Raw genomic sequence first — 24,757 nt, 5'->3', positions numbered from 1 at the left:
ACTCAAATAATAATTTCACAACTCACAAACTCAAAATACAACTCATACTCTCAAATCATATTTACAAAACTCTACCAAACGCAACCCTTATTTTTTGCTAACTTTGAACATTAATTAAGGTGGGACCCAAGCGTTATTTTTAATGTTTCTAATTAAGTTTATGTTTAATGCCGCGTAGTGAATAAAACCGTGTATTTGATTGCTCAAAACTATTTTCGGATGAATGAGAATTTAACGCACATTTTCGGGTTCGTGGAATTAGCTTTTGGTGGGTTTCCTATACATTTGAGTAATGTGCTTGTCCCACATTGGAAAGGCTTATGGATTTGTGTGGGTTTATATATCTTAGCTTGGGATACTTGGGATGAGCCCCAAGGGGTACCTAAGTTTGTAGAAGGGGTTTGTAGAAGGGTGAAGTTATGGGTGAAGTGGGCTAGACCCATTAGACTCAAAATAAAAACCACACGCGCCATCCGTCCTTCCGGGCGAGTTGGGGTTGGCTTGGGCGCGGGTGCATGGTGTGAGGTTTGGTTGGGCTTGTCCGGTCCAATACTTATCTTTTTGGGCCAAAAACTTTTGTATTTTATTTTTTATTTTGGTTTCAAAATTCAAAATAAATTAGTCCATAATTTTTTCTTTACCCAAAACAAGTCCCGAACAGGTTCAAAGGGTTCAAAATAGGTTCATACTTGTTCATTTCAAATTGAATCTATTTGGACAGATTCAAATTTGTCTGGTGCCTTTCCAATCTGTCCGAACAGGTTTTATACCTGTTCAAAAAAGCCACAAATTCTCCTATTTAAGGCCTGCCTTCCAGCAATTCAGAACATACATTTTCCCCTTAGAATTTTGTCTCTCTTCTCCCCTTTCCGTCTTCTTATTTTCTACATTTATTCTGTATTTAATTTAGGAAAATAAAGAGAGAGTTTAAGCAAAGTTTGAACCTGTTCATTTCAAACTGAATCTGTTTGGACAGATTCAAATCTGTTTGGTGCCTTTCCAATCTGGCCGAACAGGTTTTATACCTGTTCGGAAAAGCCACAAATTCTCCTATTTAAGGCATGCCTTCCAGCAATTTAGAACATACATTTTCCTCTCAGATTTTCATATTTCTTCTTTCATTTCCGTATTTCTATTTTCTGCATTTATTCTGCAGTTAATTTAGGAAAATAAAGAGAGAGTTTTAGCAAAGTTTTGGTTTGCTAGACTTGATTTTATAGTGCTGTAAAATCAAGTGCTAGTCGTTGCATTTTGGGAAGTAGACGCTGGTATAACTCGAAGCATTGAAGCGAGGGCAAAATCTACTTTAAGGAGATTGTATCCAACACAAACCTCGACGTTTAAAAATTTCTGTAAGCATTTAATTTGGGAAATAATTTATATAATTATTTTCTGAATTATTTTATTTTATTATTTATTTAATTTATACATTTAATTTACATGCACACACCCCTCCGTGGGTTTAACAATATCCTCTGATGATCCCAAGCAGTAGTGTCTGGATCTTGCTCCCAACCCAAGCATCCAAGTAGGTGAATGGGCCAGGGCCCACCTCAGTGTTCAGGAGAGCCAGGGGCTCGCTTCCAAGCGACCATGTAAGAGAATGGGCCGCAAGCCTATCTCAATGTTTAAGAGAGGGACCCGCTTCCAAGCGACCAAGTAGGAGAATGAGTCATGGACCTATCTCAATGTTTGGGAGAGCCAGTGTTTATCAATCCAAGTCCAAGTGAATCGGGGGCCGATTATATTGTTGTTTGGTCTTGGAGCGAGGTATGAAGGACTATGGGCCCTGCAGGGCCATGGTGTTGCCTGTTGCAGGGCTCTTCATATTTAGATATATTTGGGTTTATATGTATGCTCCCGCTTAGGTTAAGCATATAGTCTTGGTTTTGCATGGTGCCTTGGCACACGGCACCTGTAGGGCTCGCCATGTATCAAACATATAACATGCCCACGTGGTGCCTTATTGGTCTGCCACGTGGGTGGGGTTTTGGTGATGTGGCACTCGTAAGGCTTGCTGCGTATTAGGCTTGATACAAGTACCTACAATAATGCCCCCCCCGGAATGTGTGGTAACAGGTAAGCCCGAAAGCTATTCCCGTCCCTATTAGGGGAGATGCCAACCATCTATTCTTTCATCATCACGAAATGACGTTTCGCTGTTAGCCCATAATGGCTTAGAAGCCAACCTCGCTTCATAAAACAACTTGCAAACCCAAGCGGAAGGACAAACATCCCTCCATTAGCTCCCAGCCAAATACCTCCACTACAAGTCGGATCCATTACCGGAGCTCCCACCTCAGTGGCTTCAACTGGCTCTCTAGCTCTTCCGCTAGATCAAACCCCTTCCCAGCCATGAACACTAGATGTGGTAAAAGAGCACATACATAGCCTACTTCAGACGAACAAAGGTCACATCCCTGTCTCTTTAGAATTGGACCTCCATCTCCCTTACCTTATTCATATTACAAGTCTTCCATATCCGGTAGGATACACAGTACCCAAGTTTATCCATTTCGACGGATGAAAAGGGAATGCCAGATAGCATGTTTCACGCTTTCTTGATGCTCTTGGAGCTCACCGAGAAGACCAAAACCTCCGTGTGAGAGAAAATTCTCCAAATCCCTCACAGATCGAGCATTTTCGTAGTATGCCAACCTCACCGCTGGCTCTATCTCTTCATGGGAGGACTTGGCAAAAAAGTTTTATATCAAGTTCTTTTACGTTAAAGAAAGGTTAACTACCCTTCATCTTATGAGGAAGACATAACGACTTGGGGAGGACATTCTAGTTTATGTCCGCCATTTCAGGGAAAAAACAGTAGACATTCAAGACCCGATGAAAGAACACCAACTAGTGTCATTGTGCATCAAAGGGGGTGCTCACGACTTATAAACTCTAGTTGGTCAACCGCCACTTCCCTAACTTTTTTGCTCTATGTGTCGCGGCCCGAAACATAAGTGAAATTGTAAGATCAGGGGGACGAATTACAGCATCATAACCCTACTCATGGCGATCGGCGGCACCTCAGCCTTCCTTATGGAGGCCTAACCGACGTAACTACGTTATATATGCAGTCGAAGGCTCCTCTAGAGGAAGAGGAAACCCGCAGACAAAAAAAAGAAAGTTTGATCAAGTTCCTCCATCACTACCTATCTCGGTGGACGAGGCACAAGCACTCCTCAATGCCTAGGTAGAAGGTGGAAAGGTTCACTTCCCTGAGCCAAGGCGACCTGTCACCAAAAAGGATCAAGCGCTGGTAGACTATTGCATATACCATCATTCCATCAAAACATCCTACCACGGAATGTTAGGCACTAAGATTCCTAGTTTGGAAAATGATGTCTGATGATGCTTTGAAGCAACCCCACCAAACAGAAGATGTCTTGAAAGATTCTCTCCTATGCCACAAGGATAACGGCAAGATGGTCATGATGCTTTCGCATTATGACGAAATGGAGGAATCAATGGTGTGTGAGCTCTTTGAACTTGCAGCTCGCATTTGTTCAGACTTTGAAACCAAGCTTGTGATAGTGCTAAAGAAATCGACAAAGTTTAAATGGTTCTTCGACCAATTCGGCCTGTCTGAAGCAATATGCTTTGAAGCCACCAAGGCCTTTTCAAGACTTATGGAGCAAAATAATGAAGTATGCATGAGTGTAAACGGATCAGTAAGGAAAGTATTTCGAGTTAACTCCTTGGCGATAACCTTTACCGAGGTAGACAAACAAGTATTGTTCCCACATAATCGTCCTCTCTACATCCCAATATATCATCAATAGGATGGAGTTTCAAAAAGGATTCATGGATGGAGGGGCTTCACTTAATGTAATTCCTTATTCTACTTTCCAGGCAGCTGGTATCTCACAAAGGCACTTAGTCAGACAACCCATCTCCATCACCAGTTTTGGAAGTCAAAAAATCAAAACCATAGGTCATGTCTAGTTACACTTAGTAGTGGGACCAATCCGTTCCACCACTAAGTTCTATGTTATTGAAGCGGAGACGACCTTTCAGGCTCTCCTAGGGAGAACTTGGCTCCATAGATATGCCGCGATCCCTTCCACTTACCATCAATATATCAAAGCAATCTATAACAATGAGGTAATAGCCATAGCTGGCTCTCAAAAACCCTTTCGAGTAGATGAAGCTCACATGGCAGATACAGTGTTTTACAATCATGTTGATGAAGGTGAACCTTCTCTGCCACTCCAAGGAACTCCCATACCCAACTGGGATGACCTATCTGAAGAAGATTCATTACTACCTCGCAGAAAGACATTCACCAAATCAGAGCCCTCAAGAAAGCTCCCTAAAGTGACCAGGTTTCAAACAAAAGATGGTAGAGTGATATACCGTTTATGACGGTGCGTGGGGTTGGCAAGTGTCACCAATGCCAACCCCCAGCTAGATGATGTAGCAATCGCCTATCCTGAACCAAATGGAGAAGATCACTGTTGCTATGCTTTGTCTATGTTGGCCCAACGCTCGCCAATGACAAAGAATAAAAGAAGTACGGACAAGAGGAGTAAAAGGAGAAAAAAAGCTGTGGCTTTTCCAGCAACAGAAAAACACTTTGACAAATCCAACTGTCCTACAATAACTCATTTGGATGCAACCGAAGGCTCAAAAGTTAAATCCCTCACCAAGGCAGCCATTTCATCTCCTAACCAAGTCCTCGCTAACTTGGTTGCAATCTTAAAGAAGATGGATTGCAAGAAGTCCGACCTGCTCTGAAGTGTTTACAGGACAGCCCTCGGCCCTAAAAGCAAGAACTGGAAGAAATCAACATAGCCTCTGAAGGAGAACCCAAGCGTCCTATCTTCATTTGCAAAGATCTGCCAACAGAACAAAAGAGGCCCCTCATCGAGTTGATCAAGAAGTATTCAGACGTTTTTGCATGGACATATGAAGAAATGCCAAGACTAGACAAAGATGTTACCATGCATCGTTTGAACGTCATCCCCCTGGCTCACCCAGTCAAGCAAGGTATAAGATTTTATAAGCCCAAAATGGAGCTCAACATCAAAGACAAAGTGGTAAAGCTGCTTGGAGCAAGATTTATCAAACCTATCCAGTATCCCACCTAGCTCTCTAGCATCATCCCAGTTATCAAAAAGAACAACCAAATTCGAGTGTGCGTCGACTTCAAAGACCTAAACAAATCTTGCCCCAAAGATAAGTTCCCACTCCCAAACATAGACACCTTGATTGATTCAGCGGCGGGGCACTATATGTTCTCATTCATGGATGGCTTTAGCGGCTATAACCAGATCAAGATGGCTCTAGAGGATGCCCTTAAGATGGCATTTCGCACTCCCATAGGTAACTTTTTCTATACTGTAATGCCTTTGGATTAAAAAACGCAGGAGCAACATATCAGAGAGCTATGACAACCATCTTTCACGATATGTTGCACAAAACCTTGGAGTGTTACATTGATGATTTATTAGTAAAATCCAAAGAAGAGACTAGTCACCTTAATACCTCCAAAGAGTCTTTGAACACTGTAAGAAATACAAACTCCAAATGAACCCACTTAAATGTGCATTTGGAGTCACTACTGGCAAGTTCCTTGGCTCCATCATTCATCGCCATGGGATAGACCCTGACCCATCAAAGGTCGCTGCCATAAAAAATATGCCACAACTAACAATCTAGACGAGTTGAGAACCTTCCTTGGTCAGGCATCTTACTTGAGACGGTTTATCCTAACTATGGCCGAGATTACACAACCCTTCAATTCATTACTAAAGAAAGATGTCAGGTTCATTTGGAATGAGGAACACTAGCAAGCGTTTAAAAGGGTGAAGTTGACTTTAACTTCCCCTCTCTCCATGACTCTTTCTTATCCGGCGAGGCCTTTACTCCTCTACATCACTTCCACGCCGAAGTCAACCGGGGCTCTGTTCGCTCAAGAAATCGACGGACTCAAACGACCCGTGTACTACATAAGCAGAGTCATCCAAGGGGCTAAGATCTGATATTCCCCTATTGATCAGCACTGCCTCGCCCTAGTCTTTGCTGCCAAAAAGCTCCGTCATTGCCTCCTTTCTTACCCTATCCATCTCATGACTAGAAGTGATCCCATCCGATTCCTCCTCACTAGGCTAGTGCTCTCCGATAGGCCGGCTCGCTGGCTCCTATCATTAGTAGAGTATGACATCACTTGCAAAGCTCCCAAGGCCATCAAGAGTCAAGCATTGGTCGAGCTCTTGGCTCACTTCCCCAGCAAAGAACATGAACCGCTCTTGGATGAATTACCAGGAGATGAGTTCCAAGCCGTTGAAGTAAACACCGAAGGAGAATGGAGTTTGAGCCTCAATGGATCATCCACCTCTAAAATGGGAGGTGTGACATCCTGAACGTTTAATTAAATACCACATAAATATTTATAGTTATATATAATTGTGAGTGTATGTGATAATATATTATTAAATAAATAATAATAAATACATAATCTAATTTGGCATTGGGTTATCAAATATAAGATTAATTAGGGATTATTATTTGGGGCCAAATTAACAGAAATATGAAATTATAATACTAGTTGGCCCAAATTAAAGTTAAAAATAGTAGATAAATAAAATATAAAAGTAAGAGTAAATAAATAAATAAATAAATAATAATAATAATAATAATAATAATAATAATAATAATAATAATGGGTGTGGTAGTAAAATAAATAATTAATTTTATGTGGATATACGATAAAGTATAATTTAATTAGGGATTAATTTGTTTATATAGTTATATTAGAAAACTGGGCCAAAGTGTAATTATCTTAAACATTCACTAAGATATAAATCTATGAGCAAATCCAAGTGAGTTATGAAGCAAATCCAAAGGAGGATTCGAGATCGGCCACGTGTTGGCCTCAGGACGCTTTTGCTTCCCTATAAATGGGGAAGAATTGATCAATATCCGTGGAGTTGCTGAGATCAGTGGGAAGAAAAGAAAAAGAAAAGAAATAAAAGAAAAGAGATGGAGAAGCATGTAAGTTACTGACGTAAGTACTTATTGTAGGAAGGTTGTGATAGTGAAAGAAAGGCTAAGGGTCAATATTAAGATGAGTTATATTATACCTTGAGTTACCATAATATATTTTACGTATGTTTTGACTTACCATAATTTATTTTATACAAGTTATATTTTATAAGTTATATTAATTCAAGTTATGTTTTAGAAATATTTCAGTTACGTGGATTAATTTCTAAACTCTATTTGTTTAAATGAAACCCATGAATATGTTTGTTTAAATTTTAAAGAATGTTTGACTATAACCTTATAAACAATTATGTTTTGTAAGTACCACCACGGGAGTCCCACGCCTTGGGGGACTTAAATAACCATTGGCCTCTGTTTGGCCACTTCGTGGTCCCCTGTTTGTCATAGATCCATTGACCTCTGTTCTGATTGTCACTTCTGTGACCTTTGTTCCATTCTGTTCTGTACCGTGGTTATGGTTATGGTTATTTACATAATTTCTGTATTTCAGTTTCTGCCACTTAAAAGATTTATTTACCAAATTGAGTTATGTAAGTGTTTTGGCTTAACTAACTATCCATGGTTATTTTGTATTCCCTATACTCTTGGCATAATATTTATCACTCCGCTGTGTGCTTATAGCTGTTACCATTTCAGGTGACGAGATGTAGGGGAAACCCATAACCTCACGTAATGGAACCCGCACGAGGATTGATGTTGAACTACTATTTTGTCTTCTTTTTTTTTATATATATATATTTTTGCTCCCTTTTGTTTCTACTTGGGGCCGGTCACTGACTAATAAAATAATAAAAGCCCTATAAATGTAATTTCTCTTATTAAAATAGTAAAATAGAGTAATTTCCTGTTTAATTATTTTTATTTCTGCTTGCGCAGTTTAATTTGCTACAAGTAGAATAAGTTAGAAAGTTGCGATTTTAACCATAAGCCCTGGGGTTGGGTCGTGACAAGAGGAGCTGAAATAGTTATCACTTCTCCAAATCAAACCGAAGTCAATTTGTCGTATAAACTGGACTTTAAATGCTCTAACAATGAGGCAGAGTACGGAGCCCTGATACTAGGGCTCATGGCAGCACTCCATCTAGGAGTAAGTCTACTATGTATCAAAGGTGACTCCAATTTGATAGTTAAGCAGACCAATAGAGACTATGCTATCAAAGAGTCCTCTTTGGCTTCATACAGAACCATCGTCCAAAGGTTAATAGACAAATTTGACATGGTAAGGATACAACATGCTCATCGCTCCAATAATCGATACCCGGATGCCCTTGCTCCCTTGGCCTCTAAGGTAAAATTCGCAAAAGAATCAACCAAGATAGAAGTTCTAAAGCGCTCCATGTCATGCTCGGTAACAACTACCTTCCCCGAAAAAGAACCCGCCGACTAGAGGGCCCCAGTCATCGACAAGCTCCATGCCCCCTCAGGTAAACTACCTTTGTTCAAAATCAAACACTTCATTATTTACCTAGGAGTCCTCTACTACAGAGGGCCTCGGGGTCTACTAACACGATGCATTGACCTTACTGAAGCCAAGTCCAAGCTAGAACGGGTTCACGATCGTTCTTGTAGGATAGGAGACGTAAGCCTCTATAGGAGACTACAACAACAAGGATATTATTGGCCTACCATGGCCAAGGAAACAAATGACCTTTAAGGAACGTGCACCAAATGCCAGGAATTCCCTCCAAAAGTTGAATGCAATTTCACAGAAATCACCTCCGACTGGCGTTAGGTGTATATAGATTACCTCAAAGAAAAGTCATTGCCGCCAGACCACTCCACAACTGCAATAATCAAGAAGCGAGCTCCGAAATTCTTTTTGCAAGAAGGGAAACTTTTAGGCACGGCTTTGACAGGAAGCCCTTACGTTGCTTATCAGGAGCAGAAATCCATAAAGTTTTAGAACTTGCTCACGGGTTGGAGCACCAAGGTGGAACCAAGCTATTCCAACATCTTTTGCATATAGGTTGTTATTGGCCTACCATGAAAGCAGATGCCAAAATGTATGCCAAACGTTGTAAACCTTGTCAACTCCATGGAAACCTTATTCATGCACCAGCCATCGATTTGCATAGTTCAAGCTCACCATGGCCTTTCCACACGTGGGCTGTGGATCTTATTGGCCCCATCTCTCCACCGTCAAAGGGATACGTATAGATTGTAGCGGCCACAGAGACTTACACTAAGTGGGTAGAAGTCATCCCCCTGAAGAAGGCAACAGGAGCCGCTGTCTCCAACTTCATTCAAGAATTCATTATATGTCGTTTTGGTATACCCAAAGTAATCCTGTCAGATAATAGGACCCCTTTTGTCAACCGCCAAGTCAGACAACTCTTGGTCTTCTACGACATCACATATCATAAATCAACGCCTTACTATCCCTAGGGGAATGGACAAGCTGAAGCAACCAACAAAACACTCCTTAGAATTCTTTCAAGGACTCTCAAGGATTATCAAAGGGATTGGGCGCATGTGCTCCTGATGGCGCTCTGGGCATACAGAACATCCAAAAGAAGGCCAACTTAGATGACCCCCTTTTTGTTGGTATATGGCACGGAAGTAGTCCTCCTAGTGGAAATTGCTATATCCTCAGCTCGTATGGCCTTCCGAAGTGGAACTACCTGCACTCCAGACCGTCGGAGCTAGAAGTCCTTGATGAAAAAAGGGACAAAGCCCAGGCTAATCTTAAAATGTTTACCAAGGCCGTATAGCTAGAGCTTATGATACTCTGGTACGCCCAACACAGTTCCAAGAAGGTGATTTAGTGTTACGGGCTGCATTTCACGTCATGAGGGGAACATCAACCCACAAGTTCACACCCAAGTGGCAGGGTCCTTATATAGTAAGGGAAGTCAATGAAAATGGCTATTATAGAATTTCTGAGCCTAACTCTCAAACCCTCCTAAGCCCCATCAATGCGAAATGGTTAAAGGCTTACTATCCTTAGAAATTACTCACTGCTATATGATGTACTACCCTAAGATGTATTGTGCCCATTCGGGCTTCTTCAATGAATATCGTTGTTTTCCACACTTATTCTAACTATAATCACAAATAATAAAAGCAAATGCTAGTTAGCTGAATATAAAGTTGGCTCCATTAAGTAGTTTAAGATTTTTAATTACAAAAAAGAAAGAAAGACCCAAATCTCCAACATACAAAAAAGTTTTAGACTATCATATAAGACTATCATATGCTACAAAGCTATGATCCAACTAAATCAAATCAAGACTCTGGAAGCTTGATCTTCTCTCCCTTGGCCTTCTTTTTCATCGGCCAGTTTTGCTTGAAGAATCACTTTCTTTTTCCTCAAGTTGTAAGTCGCCAATTCCGCTTCATTCAAAGCTTTCTATGCTCGTTCAAAAGATAGCTTACGTTCTTCCTCCACTCACACAACAGCAACCAAAGCCTTATTTACCTCGCCTAGCTCAACCTTAGTCATCCTCCTCTTGACTCGAGATTCAAGAAGAGATAACCAATCATCCAGCCAACCCACCTCCAATCTATTAATTCGGCCATCTTGAAATTCGCCCAAAACATTATGTTAAGCCAACACCTCATCAAGAGAAGCTTTCTTCGGGGACAACTTGTAAGCTCATTAAGGGATTCTCCAAATCTATCCAAAAAATAAGTCTGAAAATAGGAGCTACTCAAGTGCATGAAAGTAGTGGGTTTATAATGAAGAACAAAGAGTAGTTGAGGAATTAACTCTACTTTCACTCCGGCAAACAACATAGCTGGATCCAATAACTTTTCCTTCTTATCAATCCCTTTAAGAATCACACTACCTAGGGGAAGATGAATAGGGGAAAAGTCTCCATCAGTAGCATGAACAAGGGAAAAACCTTCATCAGTAGTTGGCAGTGATGGCTTTTGAAGGCTACCCCTAAGATCATTGGCACCATTTTGAATAAAGCCAAACAACTCACGTATAAGCACATCACCCCAGTCTAAACCCACTGTAACAATAAATGAGTTGACTCCAACTTCAGAGGTTGCAGGATTGTCGGGCACATTACTCTCTAGGCTCATAGAGCTCACAGAAGCATGTAAAGAAATGGGTACAGAAGAGCCAATGCCACATGACAAACTCACAGATGTACTCAAGGCACATCAAACTACAACCACCTTCAAATAAGCGAGCAACAGGGACACCACCTCCAATCTTGGCCCACAATGGAACCAATGCATCCCTAGAATTTGGTGCATCCAGCAAAGAAGGCCTAGCACTAACCACGTCACATCCAATATCATCTTCAACATTGTCTTTAACATCATCCATTTCCCCAATAATTTCCAAATTCTGGTCTGAACCTTTTTCATCATCCTTAGTACTCCCTGACCGTCTATAAGCATATAGTTTTGCCTTGCTTTTACCCATCTCAGAAGTAGGAACTGTCGAAGGAAAATCACTAATTTTTGAAAGGCACTTCGTCCTTAAATCCATAGTGGTGTCACCAAGAACATCAATCCCTTCGAGGGATTAGGAGGCCACCATCATGAGACCCACCTTCATCAGTGGCCAAGGCCTTACGCTGCTCCAATTTTATCCGACACCCGCTAGCCTACCCCTGCAAACAATATAGGTAATTTAATACAAACATATTGGAGATGCTACAGTGTCACGACCCAAACCCGCCCTTATGGGTTTAGCATCATAACCGGCCAGTAATCCTTGGATTACCAAAGGCCTCTTGATAGATTAACATATATTTAAGGGCTACGGAAGCAAATATACAAAATATAAGTGGTCTATCGAGCTGTGGAGACATACATGAGACGTATAACTTAAAACTTTTATAAACTTACGAGTAATCTCAAAGAGACAATATTTACCTATCACTCCTAGGAGTATAATGTCAGACATCTTGCACAAGACTTAACAAAATATACCAAGTCCATTATGATTACAAAAACAACCATAAAAACTTGACTTCATCTGGAACCTCCTCGGGGAGGTACGAAGGTTGGCTGACAAAAAAACTGAAACGTAGGCCATCAACTTTGAGTCTGGTCACGCGCCTGCTCACCTGTATACATAATACAAAATAGTGAGCGGAAGCCCAGTGAATAATAACGGAGTAAAGGGGTTTTAATAAATGAAGTCCATACAGATTCAGAAATCATAATTCAGATTCATATTCATATTCTTATTCAGATCATATACAGAAATCATAATTTATGCTTAATCATATGTGGTACATCCATTAGCGCTAACAGAGCAAATACAGAATAGATGCAAAACATATGATGGTTATGAATAACCAGTTCCATAAAAGAACCTCCGGATCCGGGTAACAGAGAATAAACATGCTGAGCCCTATGATGGAGCCTCCGGTATGGGTAATAGAGTACAAACATATTAAGTTCCATAATGGAACCTCCGATACTAAGTAACAAAGAATAAACATGTTGAACCCCATGATGGGGCCTCCGGTACGAGTAACAAAGTACAGACATATTAAGTTCCATAATGGAACCTCCGATACCGGGTAACAGCTAATAGATATCGCATGATGTGAAGGATACCACGAATACATTATCAGAAATTGGACAATCATTCATTGTACAGAACATATCATTTCAAAAAACAGATCTTAATTCTTCATACAGAAAATAAATAAAGTTGAACATAGCTTTACTAAGTTATTACTCATAGTTGGCTTCGGGTGTAGACAGACGGAGAAGACTAATCAAATGGTTTACGGCATGTGACCTACATTAACACACAATAAATACAGACCTGAAACACTCGTTTGATTCGTACATAACTTATTGCACTTGTTCTTAGTGTGTTTCTACTCTTATCTTTATTATGGTGTCTTAATCATGACCTAGGAATGCATACGATGGAATGAGGATGCAAAAATTGCATTAGAAAACATTTTTCAAATCTTGCTGAAAACAAGGTCCATGCTCGAGCGTAGCTTTACTCGCTCGAGCGGACATGCAAAATGTGGAGGTTCGCTCAAGCGTACTGTAATCTTGACAAAAGTACTGGTTCCTAGTTTTTCACGCTCGACGGACACTCGACCCACGCTCGAGCGTGACATCTGTCGCTCGAGCGTGCTGCAAAACATATGAACTTTTGGATACATGCATTTCACGCTCGAGCGAGCTTCTAGTCGCTCGAGCGGAAGTGCACGCACTCAAAGTGCTCGCTCGAGCGTGAACTCCTACGCTCAAGCGTGGATTCAAATTTTGAAATTTTCAGATTTGATCTCCAAGCTTCAACCTCCAACTAAACACTTCAAAACTCATCCTCTTGGGCCAAAATTTTGGAAAACACTTAGGAACTTTCAAAATATCATGCTTTGAAGATCATTTCATGAAATCAAGGCCCAAAAGCATGCTAATTGTTCAAAAATTCAACTTAAACTTTATGAATGTTTCATGAACATAACATGCATGAATTTTTCTTGAGCTTGAGCTTCTCAAAACATAATCAAATGCTACAAAACAACTTGAAACTTGATGATTTCCCTAAATTAAGATGAATTTCAAACATGCATAAGGGAATTTCCTAGTAACATGCTCTCAATGCATTAGAATGTACATGCATATATGAATTGATCTTTCTATCTACTTCTTAAGCTTGAATCTTTTAGCTCAATTTACTTGAATTCATGTATGAATTAACTCAATTTCAAGACTAGAGACTTGGCTTCTTACCTTAGATGCTTAATTGACTCTTAGGTGCTAAATTCTTGAGCTAGATGATCAAATCTCCAAGGTTCCTTCCTCTTTTCTAGTAATTCCTTGGTTGAGTTCAATTTCTTCTCTCTCTCACCCCCCTCACGTTTGTATCTCTTGGAGGCTCAAAGTAAATATGAAAAAGAGGCTTAAGTGAGGTGTATAAGCCTTATATGGGCTTGAGTTGAAGTGTAATTAATTAAGGCCAAATAAATAGACATTAAGTTAATCTAATTTAATCGTTCCAATTCGAATTTCAATTGAACCTACCATAAAATTCTAAAAATTCTAATAATACGTAAATCAAGTCAATTTCTGAGTCGGATGCCGATAAGACCTTCAATTCACAAACCAAAACTAAAACATGAATAGATCTTTCTACACTGAACATATATAAACACAAATAATGCAATGCACATGCAATTTAATTCAGAATTTCCCCTTAATTACTAATCAAGCATAGTTAATCATAGATTAACGTTAATCAGGGATTGGGGTTGTTACATACAGACACGTAAATAATTTCAAAATGCGAAACGTGAGTTTACCTAAGATGAATCGGTGGTGTCACTTGAGCGACCTCTTACTTGGTGAGTAACCCTGGTTTTAGTAAGCAGATCTGTATAATCGTCTTTTAAAAGTACGTGAGTCGGCTCAATCACATGTAATGGATCTCTCAAATACTCTCGAAGCATCGATACATGAAATACATTGTGCATATGTTCCATTACCGGAGGTAGGGCCACTCGATAGGTTATTGAATTGATCTTTTCAAGGATTTCATATGGCCCAACATACCTTGGTACCAACTTGTCCTTTACACCAAACTGAGTTTGACCCTTTATAGGGGTCACTTTTATGAACACGTGGTCCCAAACTTCATATTCCTTATCTCTTCTTCGAACATCAACATAGCTTTTTTGGCGGCTTTGTGCAGTTTTCAACTTTTGCTGAATCAATTTTACATTTTCAGTGGTTTCTTGCACAAGTTCTGGTCCCAACAATGGTCTATCGCCTACCTCGGCCCAACATATCGGAGATTGGCTTTTTCTTCCATACAAAGCTTCATAAGGAGCCATTCCAATGCTTGAATGGTAGCTGTTGTTATACACAAACTCAGCTAATGGCAAGTAAGTTTCCCAACTTCCTTAGAAATCTAACACACATATTCTGAGCATATCTTCCAAGGTTTGATTGGTTCGTTCAGTTTGACCATCTGTCTGTGGGTAATAGGCACTACTCAACCTCAGTTCTGTCCCCAAAGCCTGTTGCAAACTCTGCCAAAATCCTAACACAAACTTTGAATCCCTGTCAGATACAATAGATACTGGCACCCCATGCAATCTCACTCATATAAATATTGGCCAATTTGTCAGCATCGTAAATAGATTTAACAGGTAGAAAATGGACAGACTTAGTTAAACGATCCACAATGACCCAAATAGAATCCATACCTCGGGAGGAGCAAGGCAATCCCACAATGAAGTCCATGGTAATGTGCTCCCATTTCTATTCCGGTATGAGAAGTGGTTGTAGCAAACCAGCGGGTTGTTGATGTTCGGCTTTAATTTGTTGGCAGTGTAAACATCTAGCCACAAAATCTGCAATGCACTTTTTCATTTCAGGCCACAAAAAATTCTGTCTCAAATCATGATACATCTTTGTGTTCCCCGGATGCATAGCAAATTTGGTGCTGTGAGCTTCGAACATAACGCGCTTTCTCAAATCAGAGGAATCTGGTACACAGAGTCTATTCTGAAATTTCAACACATTATTTTCAAACACAAACCCCGGCCTCGGCTTTGAGTCAAATTTTTCCACAATCTTTTTCAAGTATTCATCTTTAAGTTGCTTCTGTTTAATTTCTTCAACGATTGCAGGTTGAGCAGAAATGGCAGCTAAAATCCCACCTTACTCTCGTAAAACAATTTCAATCTCATTCTTTTCCAGGTCATCTAACAATTCTTTTCGACTAGATAGCAAACATGACAAATTTCCAACTGACTTCCGGCTCAAGGCGTCAGCTATAGTATTAGCTTTTCCTGGGTGATACAAAATTTACAGATCATAGTCCTTGATCAATTCCAACCATCTCCTTTGTCTCATATTCAGTTCTTTCTGAGTGAAGAAATACTTGAGACTTTTGTGATCTGTGTATACTTCACAAGTCGCTCCATACAGATAATGTCGCCAAATTTTCAAGTCAAACACTACAGTTGCCAGTTCAAGATCATGTGTTGGATAATTTTTTTCATGTGGACGGAGTTGCCGAGAGGCATAAGCAATTACTTTCCCATTCTACATTAGCACACAGCCCAAACCTTTGTAGAAAGCATCACTATAAATCTGAAACCCATCAGTACTATTGAGGAAGGTCAAAATCGATGCAATTACTAGTTTGGTCTTCAATTCATGGAAGGCTGACTCTCACTGTTCATTCCAATCAAATGACACATTTTTTTGAGTTAGCTGGGTTAATGGCATGGCAAGTTTTGAAAAGTTTTTCACAAATCTCCTGTAGTAATCTGTAAGTCCTAGAAAACTTCTAATTTCTGTCACATTTGTCGGTTTAGGCCAGTCCACAATAGTTTCAATTTTCTGTGGGTCAATAGATATACCATCCTTGTTGATTAATGCCCCAAAAATGCCACACTATCAAGCCAGAACTCATATTTGGTCAATTTAGCGTATAATTTCTTTTCTCTGAAAGTCTGTAGAACAGTTCTCAAGTGATTCTCATGATCTTCCTTGCTTTTGGAGTAAATCATAATATCATCAATAAACACAACAACAAATTCATCCAGAAATGATTTAAACACTCTGTTCATGAGGTCCATAAAGGCAACAGGTGCATTAGTCACCCCAAACGGCATTACTAAAAATTCATAATGTCCATATCTAGTTCTGAATACAGTTTTCTCTATGTTTTCTGCCTTAACTTTTAACTGATGATACCCAGATCTGAGGTCAATCTTAGAAAACACTTGGGCTCCCTGAAGTTGATCAAACAAGTCATCTATTCGGGGCAAAGGATATTTGTTCTTGATAGTTACTTTGTTCAATTCTCAATAATCTATACATAACCTCAAAGATCCATCTTTTTTTTTTTGACAAATAGGACTGGAGCACCCCAAGGTGAAGTGCTCGGACGAATGAATTCCTTGTTTAGTAGTTCCTCAAGTTGAGTTTTTAATTCTTTCAATTTTGAGGTAGACATTCTATAGGGGGTCTTGGAGATAGGTTGTGTTCCCGGGATTACTTCAATGGTAAATTCAATCTCTCTATCAACTAATTCCCTAGGTAAGTCATTTGGAAATACATCGAGAAATTTACAAGCAACAAGAATAGTTTCCACATTAGCATTATCAGATGGTGCAGTCAGTATACAACACAAGTAACCCCTACGTCTCTTCCTAAGCAATTTCACAACTTTCATGACCGAAATCAGGTACGGGGGAGGAACTACCCCATTTCAAGTAAAAATAAATTCAGGCATACCCGGTGGTCTAAACACAACAGATTTACTCGCACAGTCAATAGTGGCACAGTATTTAGTCAACCAGTCCATACCCAGAATACAATCAAAATGATCAATGTTCAAGGGTAACAAGTCAACATACAATGTCATATCACCAATCATAATATCACATACCGGATAAACATAAGTACATATCATAGAATCCCCAGGCGGTATAGATACAGATAACAAATATGTCATAAGTTCTAGTGGTCTAGATAATTTCTGAGAGAAAGCATGTGATATGAAGGAATGTGTAGAACCAGAATCTATCAATACACATGCATTTTGAGAACAAACAGGGAGTATACCTGACACCACAGTTTCGGTGTTCTGTACGTCACCAGGCATTGAAGTAAACACTCGACCTTGTCTCAGAGGTTCTTTCCCAGTATTAGCCTTTGTATTTGTTTTGACTATAGAGACGGCCCCGGTTGAACTCATCATAGAACGACTGTATCACGACCCAAACCCGCCCCTATGGGTTTAGTATCGTAATCGGCCAGTAATTATTGGATTACCCAAGGCCTCTTGACAGATTAACATAAAGTTAGGGGCTGCGGAAGCAAATATACATAATATACGCAGTCCATTGAGCTGTGAAGACATACATAAGACACATAATTTAAAACTTTTATAAACTTACGAATGATGTTGAGAGACATAACCATTACGTATCACCCCTAGTAGCATAATGTCAGAAATCTTGTCCAAAACTTAACAAAAAAAAAAAAACTCTAATATGATTACAAAAACAACCACAAATCTTCACTTCATTCGGAACCTCCTCGGGAGGCATAAAGGTTGGCTGACAAAAACTGAAACATAGGCCGTCAACTACGGGCTTGGTCACATGCCTGCTCATCTACATACATAATATAAATAGTGAGCTAAAGCCCAGTGAATAATAACAGAGTAAAGACTTTAATGAATGATGCCCATAACATATTTCAAATCTCATGGCAAATCAGAATCATATAGATGACAGAAACAGAATCATAATTTTATCCATATTCAAATCATGTGTGATACATCCATTAGCATAATCATGTCTCTATGGTCAAGCATATCAAGTTCCATAATGGAACCTCCGATACCGGGTAACATATCTCATACATAGGCCCAGTATTGTTTTCCCCGGGCAAGGGCCTGTGCCATGGTATTATTTCCCTCGAGCGAGGGCCTGGGCCACGGTATTATCCCCCAGGCTAGGGCCTCGTGACCATAAGCCACAGTATTATGTCCCCTGGGCGAGAGCCTCTGCTGAGGATACCACAATTACGTTTCAAAGAAAATGGGACAATCATTCATTCATACAAAACATAGCATTTCAGAAAACTTATCATCTCATATCATCATAAAATAATTAAATTTAAACATAACTTTACAGAGTTATTACTCACAAATAACTGGTAACTCCGAGTAAACGGCAAAGTGGGCAATTCTTGTATCATGAGGTGCGTGCCCTACATAACATGACAGATTCATACATTGAATACACTCACTCGGATTGTACATAACTTATTTCATTTGTTCTTAAACATCTAGCCTTTAACCTCGTATGGGGTCTTAAACATGGCCTATGAGTGCCTAGGATGGAATGAGGATGCTAGAATGCACTTGAAACATCTTTCCAATTTTGCCGAAAATAGGGTCCACGCTCGAGCGTGTATTTCCTCGCTCAAGCGGATATGCAAGAAATGAAGGTTCGCTCGAGCGTGACTTCCCTCGCTCGAGCAGACTGTAAACTTTGAAAAAGTGCTAGTTACTTGTTTTTCATGCTCAACGGACGTTCAATCCCCGCTCGAGCGTGTGACTCAAACCCTCGCTCGAGCGTGCTGCAAAACAAGTGAACTTCTAGATACATGCATTTCACGCTCGAGCGAGCTTATGGTCGCTTAAGCGGAAGTGCATGCACTCAGAGTGCTCGCTCGAGCGTGAATGCAAAAATCTGGAATTTCCAGATTTGATTTCCAAGCTTCAACTCAAACCAAACACTTCAAAACTCATCCTCTTGGGCCAAAATTTTGGAAAACACTTAGAAACTCATTAAACAACATATTTAAAGGGTCATTTCAAGAATTTATGGCCCAAAAGCATGCCAATTGTACACAATTTCAACTTAATCTTTTTGAATGTTTCATGAACATAACATGCATGAATTCTCTTGATCTTGAGCTTCTTAAAACATGATCAAATGCTATAAAACAACTTGAAACTTGATGATTTCCCTAAATTAAGATGAATTTCAAACATGCATGAAGGAATCCCCTAGTAACATGTTCTCAATGCATTGAAATATACATGCATGCATGAATTGATCGTCCTACTTCCTTCTTAAGCTTGATTCTTACATCTCATAGCTCAATTCACTTGAATTCATAGATGAATTAACTCAATTACACAATTAAGAGGATGGATCCGTACCTTAAGTCTTGAATTCACAAGAGTTGAAATTGAAACTCCCAAATCTTCTTCAAATGTCCACAATTTCAAGCAATTCTCCCATAATTCAACTTTAATCTCAATTTTCCTCCCTCTCCTTCTCTCCCACGTTTTTTAGCATCAAATGAAGGAAAAGAGAGTGTAATTCTCAACTAAAGGAGTTAAAGTGGCCTTATATAGGCTTATTTAAATTGGCTTGATTAATTTGACTTAAGTTAACCACATTAGCACTAATTATTCTAATTTATTCGTTCCGAATCGATTTTCAATTGGACCTAGCACAAAATCCTATAAATCCTAATTAACATATAAATAGAGTCAATTTCTGAATCGGATGCCGATAAGGCCTTCAATTCGCAAATCGAAATCAAAACATGAACAGATCTTTCTACGCCTAACAGATATAAACACAAAATAATGCAATTGCGCATATAATTAACTCAGGGTTTTTCCTTAATTACTTAGTAGACATAATTAATCATGAATTAACATTAATCAGAGATCGGGATTGTTACAGGCTAGCATTCTCAGACCCAAGCGGGCAATCTTTCACTACATGACCTGTCTTGCTATATCGGAAACAGGCACCGGATGCTCGGTAACATTCACCTCTATACCTCCTTCTACAGTCAAGACAAACTAGGATAGACCCACTGCTCTGACTCGAACTGCTTGTAGATCCCGTATTCTGCTTCTTACTTACATGAGAACGACCTTTTCTGAAACCATATCCAGACCTTTTTCCTCTCCAATCAGTCGTTGTTGGTGTTGGGGCCTTACTTTGCTTCTTGGCGGCTAGGGTGGCTTCCGCTATTAAGGATTTATCAAGAACTTGTACATATGTTGGCAACTTTAGTACACCAACTCAATCAAATATGTCTAAGTCCAATCCTCCCTCAAATTTATGGGCTTTCTTGTAGTTTGTGTCCATCATATGAGGAGCAAATTTGGCTAATTCGGTGAACTTTACCTCGTACTCGGCTACAGACATTCGGCCTTGGTTAAGTTCTTGGAATTCAAACACTTTTCAGTCCCGAAAACATTGAGGAAAGTATTTTTCATAAAAGATCTCATTAAATCGAGCCCACGTCATATTCCCATTGGTATCTCGAATCAATAACCATTATCTCCGAGCTTCGTCTTTCAGAGTATAAGTGGCCAATAAAACTTTCTGAACCTCGGTATAAGGAAACACCTCAAATAGTTTTTCCATCTCAAGCAACCATGTTTTTGCTTTCAACGGTTCAATTCCACCTAGGAATGTTGGCGGTTTCATCTCCATGAATTTTTGTGTCAGGTTGATAATATCATTATTATCTGTTTCGGCTTGTGCCGGTAAAGGTGGAGGGGGCAAATGTTGTTGTCTTTGTTGTTGCATCATAGCTTCAATCAATGCTGCAAACATTTGTTCCATTCGGCTCATGCGAGCCTCTGAAGATTCACTTACATCATTTCCCCTTGCATTCTCCATGTTACTATAAAGATACCAAATAATAATAAACATAGGAATAATCTCATTCATTTCTTTCAATTCATTTGCTTAGATTTACATTCAGCTGTCATATCCATTAGGATTACCACACACTCATACATGCAAATGGAATGCTCCTATTTCTTTCTTACTAGGACATCCTAAGCTCATATGGACCTATGTGTGCGGTAAAACACATGCTCTGATACCACTCTGTCACGACCCAAATCCGCCCCTATGGGTTTAGCATCGTAACCAGCCAATAATTCTTAGATTACCAGAGGCCTCTTGACAAATTAACATATATTTAGGAGCTGCAGAAGCAAATATACAAAATATAAGTGGTCCATCGAGCTGTGGAGACATACATGAGACGTATAACTTAAAAACTTTTATAGACTTACGAGTGATGTCAAAGATACAATATTTACCTATCACTCCTAGGAGTATAATGTCAGATATCTTGCCCAAGACTTAACAAAATATACCAAGTCTATTATGATTATAAAAACAACCATAAAAACTTGACTTCATCCGGAACCTCCTCAGGAGACACAAAGGTTGGCTAACAAAAAAACTAAAATGTAGGCCGTCAACTTTGAGCCAGGTCATACGCCTACTCACCTACATACATAATACAAAATAGTGAGCGGAAGCCCAGTGAATAATAACGGAGTAAAGGGGTTTTAATGAATGAAGTCCATACAGATTCAGAAATCATAATTCAGATTAATAACATATTCATATTCATATTCTTGTTCAGATCATATACAGAAATCATAATTTATGCTTAATCATACGTGGTACATCTATTAGCGCTAACAGAGTATATACAGAACAGATGCAGAACATATGATGGTTATGAATAACCAGTTCCATAAAGGAACCTCCGGATCCAGGTAACAGAGAATAAATATGTTGAACCCCATGATGGAGCCTCTAGTACGGGTAACAGAGTACAAACATATTAAGTTCCATAATGGAACCTCCGATACCGAGTAACAGAGAATAAACATGCTGAGCCCCATGATGGAGCCACCAGTACGGGTAACAAAGTACAGACATATTATGTTCCATAATGGAACCTTCGATACCAAGTAACAGCTAACAGATATCACATGATGCTAAGGATGCCACAAATACATTGTCAGAAATTGAATAATCATTCATTGTACATAACATATCATTTTAGAAAACAGATCTTAATTTTTCATACAGAAAATAAATAAAGTTGAACATAGCTTTACTAAGTTATTACTCACAGTTGGCTTCAGGTGCAGACAGATGGAGCAGACTAATCAAACGGTTTACGGCACGTGACCTACATTAACACACAATAAATACACTCCTGAAACACTCGTTTGATTCGTACATAACTTATTACATTTGTTCTTAGTGTGTTTCTACTCTTATTCTTATTATGGTGTCTTAATCATGACCTAGGAATGCATAGGATGGAATGAGGATGCAAAAATTGCATTAGAAAACATTTTTCAAATCTTGCTGAAAACAAAGTCCACGCTCGAGCGTGGCTTTACTCGCTCGAGCAGACATGCAAAATATGGAGGTTCCCTCGAGCGTGAATTACTTCGCTCGAGCGTACTGTAATCTTGACAAAAGTACTGGTTGCTAGTTTTTCACGCTCAACGGACGCTCGACCCACACTCGAGCGTGAGACTCAGACCGTCGCTCGAGCGTGACATATGTCACTCGAGCGTAACATATGTCACTCGAGCATGCTGCAAAACATATGAACTTCTGGATACATGCATTTCACGCTCGAGCGAGCTTCTGGTCGCTCGAGCAGAAGTGCACGCACTCAGAGTGCTCGCTCGAGCGTGAACTCTTACGCTCGAGCGTGGATTCAAATTTTGGAATTTCCAAATTTGATCTCCAAGCTTCAACCTCCAACTAAATACTTCAAAACTCATCCTCTTGGGCCAAAATTCTGGAAAATACTTAGGAACTTACAAAATATCATGCTTTGAAGATCATTTCATGAAATCAAGACCCAAAAGCATGCCAATTGTTAAAAAATATGAATGTTTCATGAACATAACATGCACGAATTTTTCTTGAGGTTGAGCTTCTCAAAACATAATCAAATGCTACAAAAACAACTTGAAACTTGATGATTTCCCTAAATTAAGATGAATTTCAAACATGCATGAGGGAATTTCCTAGTAACATGCTCTCAATGCATTAGAATGTACATGTATGTATGAATTGATCTTTCTATTTACTTCTTAAGCTTGATCCTTACATCTCTTAGCTCAATTTACTTGAATTCATGTATGAATTAACTCAATTTCAAGACTAGAGACTTGGCTTCTTACCTTAGATGCTTAATTGACTCTTAGGTGCTAAATTCTTAAGCTAGATGATCAAATCTCCAAGGCTCCTTCCTCTTTTCTAGTAATTCCTTGGTTGAGTTCAATTTCTTCTCTCTCTCACCCCCCTCACGTTTGTATCTCTTGGAGGCTCAAAGTAAATATGAAAAAGAGGCTTAAGTGAGGTGTATAAGCCTTATATGGGCTTGAGTTGAAGTGTAATTAATTAAGGCCAAATAAATAGACATTAAGTTAATCTAATTTAATCGTTCCAATTCGAATTTCAATTGAACCTACCATAAAATTCTAAAAATTCTAATAATACGTAAATCAAGTCAATTTCTGAGTCGGATGCCGATAAGACCTTCAATTCACAAACCAAAACTAAAACATGAACAGATCTTTCTACACTGAACAAATATAAACACAAATAATGCAATGCACATGCAATTTAATTCAGAATTTCCCCTTAATTACTAATCAAGCATAGTTAATCATAGATTAACGTTAATCAGGGATTGGGGTTGTTACATACAGACACGTAAATAATTTCAAAATGCGAAACGTGAGTTTACCTAAGATGAATCGGTGGTGTCACTTGAGCGACCTCTCACATGGTGAGTAACCCTGGTTTTAGTAAGCAGATCTATACCTTCGACCTTCAGAGATACTCTCCTAGGCACTAGAACAAGAATAGAAACAGGGGGTGGCCTTTTACGCTTGGCACAAGATGGACGGTCAGGAGAAACTATCTGGGCTTGCTCTAAAACAATAGCCGCCTTAGATAGGTGAGCTAATGAGTTAAGCTCCCTCTATCTGTAGTTAACAAGCCTCGCTCTCCGTAAGCCATACACAACTCAGAGTCGTCAAACGGGATGAGCTTTACATGGACGGGCGCAAGATCGCTACTTAAGAAATCCCAAAATGATGTAAGATTGCATCTCCAATACTTCCTCCAACTAGGGGTAGTTCCGCCAATTTTATCCTTATTTGCTAGCACAACTCGACCCCGACGCTATAATTCTTCTAAAAGAAAAGAGTACACATACAATTGCATACAATCAGCCGCAGAAGGCACAGGGAAAGGAAGATGTTGAGTAACTCCTTGGTCTAAACCAAATTGTCGAGCAATCCCTAAAGGATTATAAGCTGCCACACCGTATATGCCATCCACAAAATAAGGTAAATACCAAGAAATGGTGCTAAGAACCATCACTGAATCTGTATCCCCCAAATAAGACACACCTGGTTCAAGAACAAGCTCGCAATCATCTGGGCAGTAGGCAATGGTAG

General features: G+C 39.5%; 1 non-coding gene and 1 pseudogene across 2 annotated transcripts in view; both read right to left on the bottom strand.

The window, feature by feature from the left end:
- Nucleotides 1-24,757, bottom strand: part of LOC114273109 (purple acid phosphatase 2-like) — a 51,492-nt pseudogene that overhangs the window by 2,624 nt on the left and 24,111 nt on the right. The gene's annotated exons all lie outside the window — the stretch shown is intronic.
- Nucleotides 2,046-2,145, bottom strand: LOC114268833 (U6atac minor spliceosomal RNA). Its single transcript, XR_003631412.2, has one exon. It is a non-coding gene; the product is annotated as a U6atac minor spliceosomal RNA (small nuclear RNA).

The sequence above is a fragment of the Camellia sinensis genome, chromosome 2 (assembly GCF_055761805.1).
Source record: "Camellia sinensis isolate YWXY chromosome 2, ASM5576180v1, whole genome shotgun sequence".
NCBI lineage: Eukaryota > Viridiplantae > Streptophyta > Magnoliopsida > Ericales > Theaceae > Camellia > Camellia sinensis.
The sequence above is the reverse complement of the archived record's forward strand: the minus strand, read 5'-3'. Positions and strand labels throughout refer to the sequence as shown.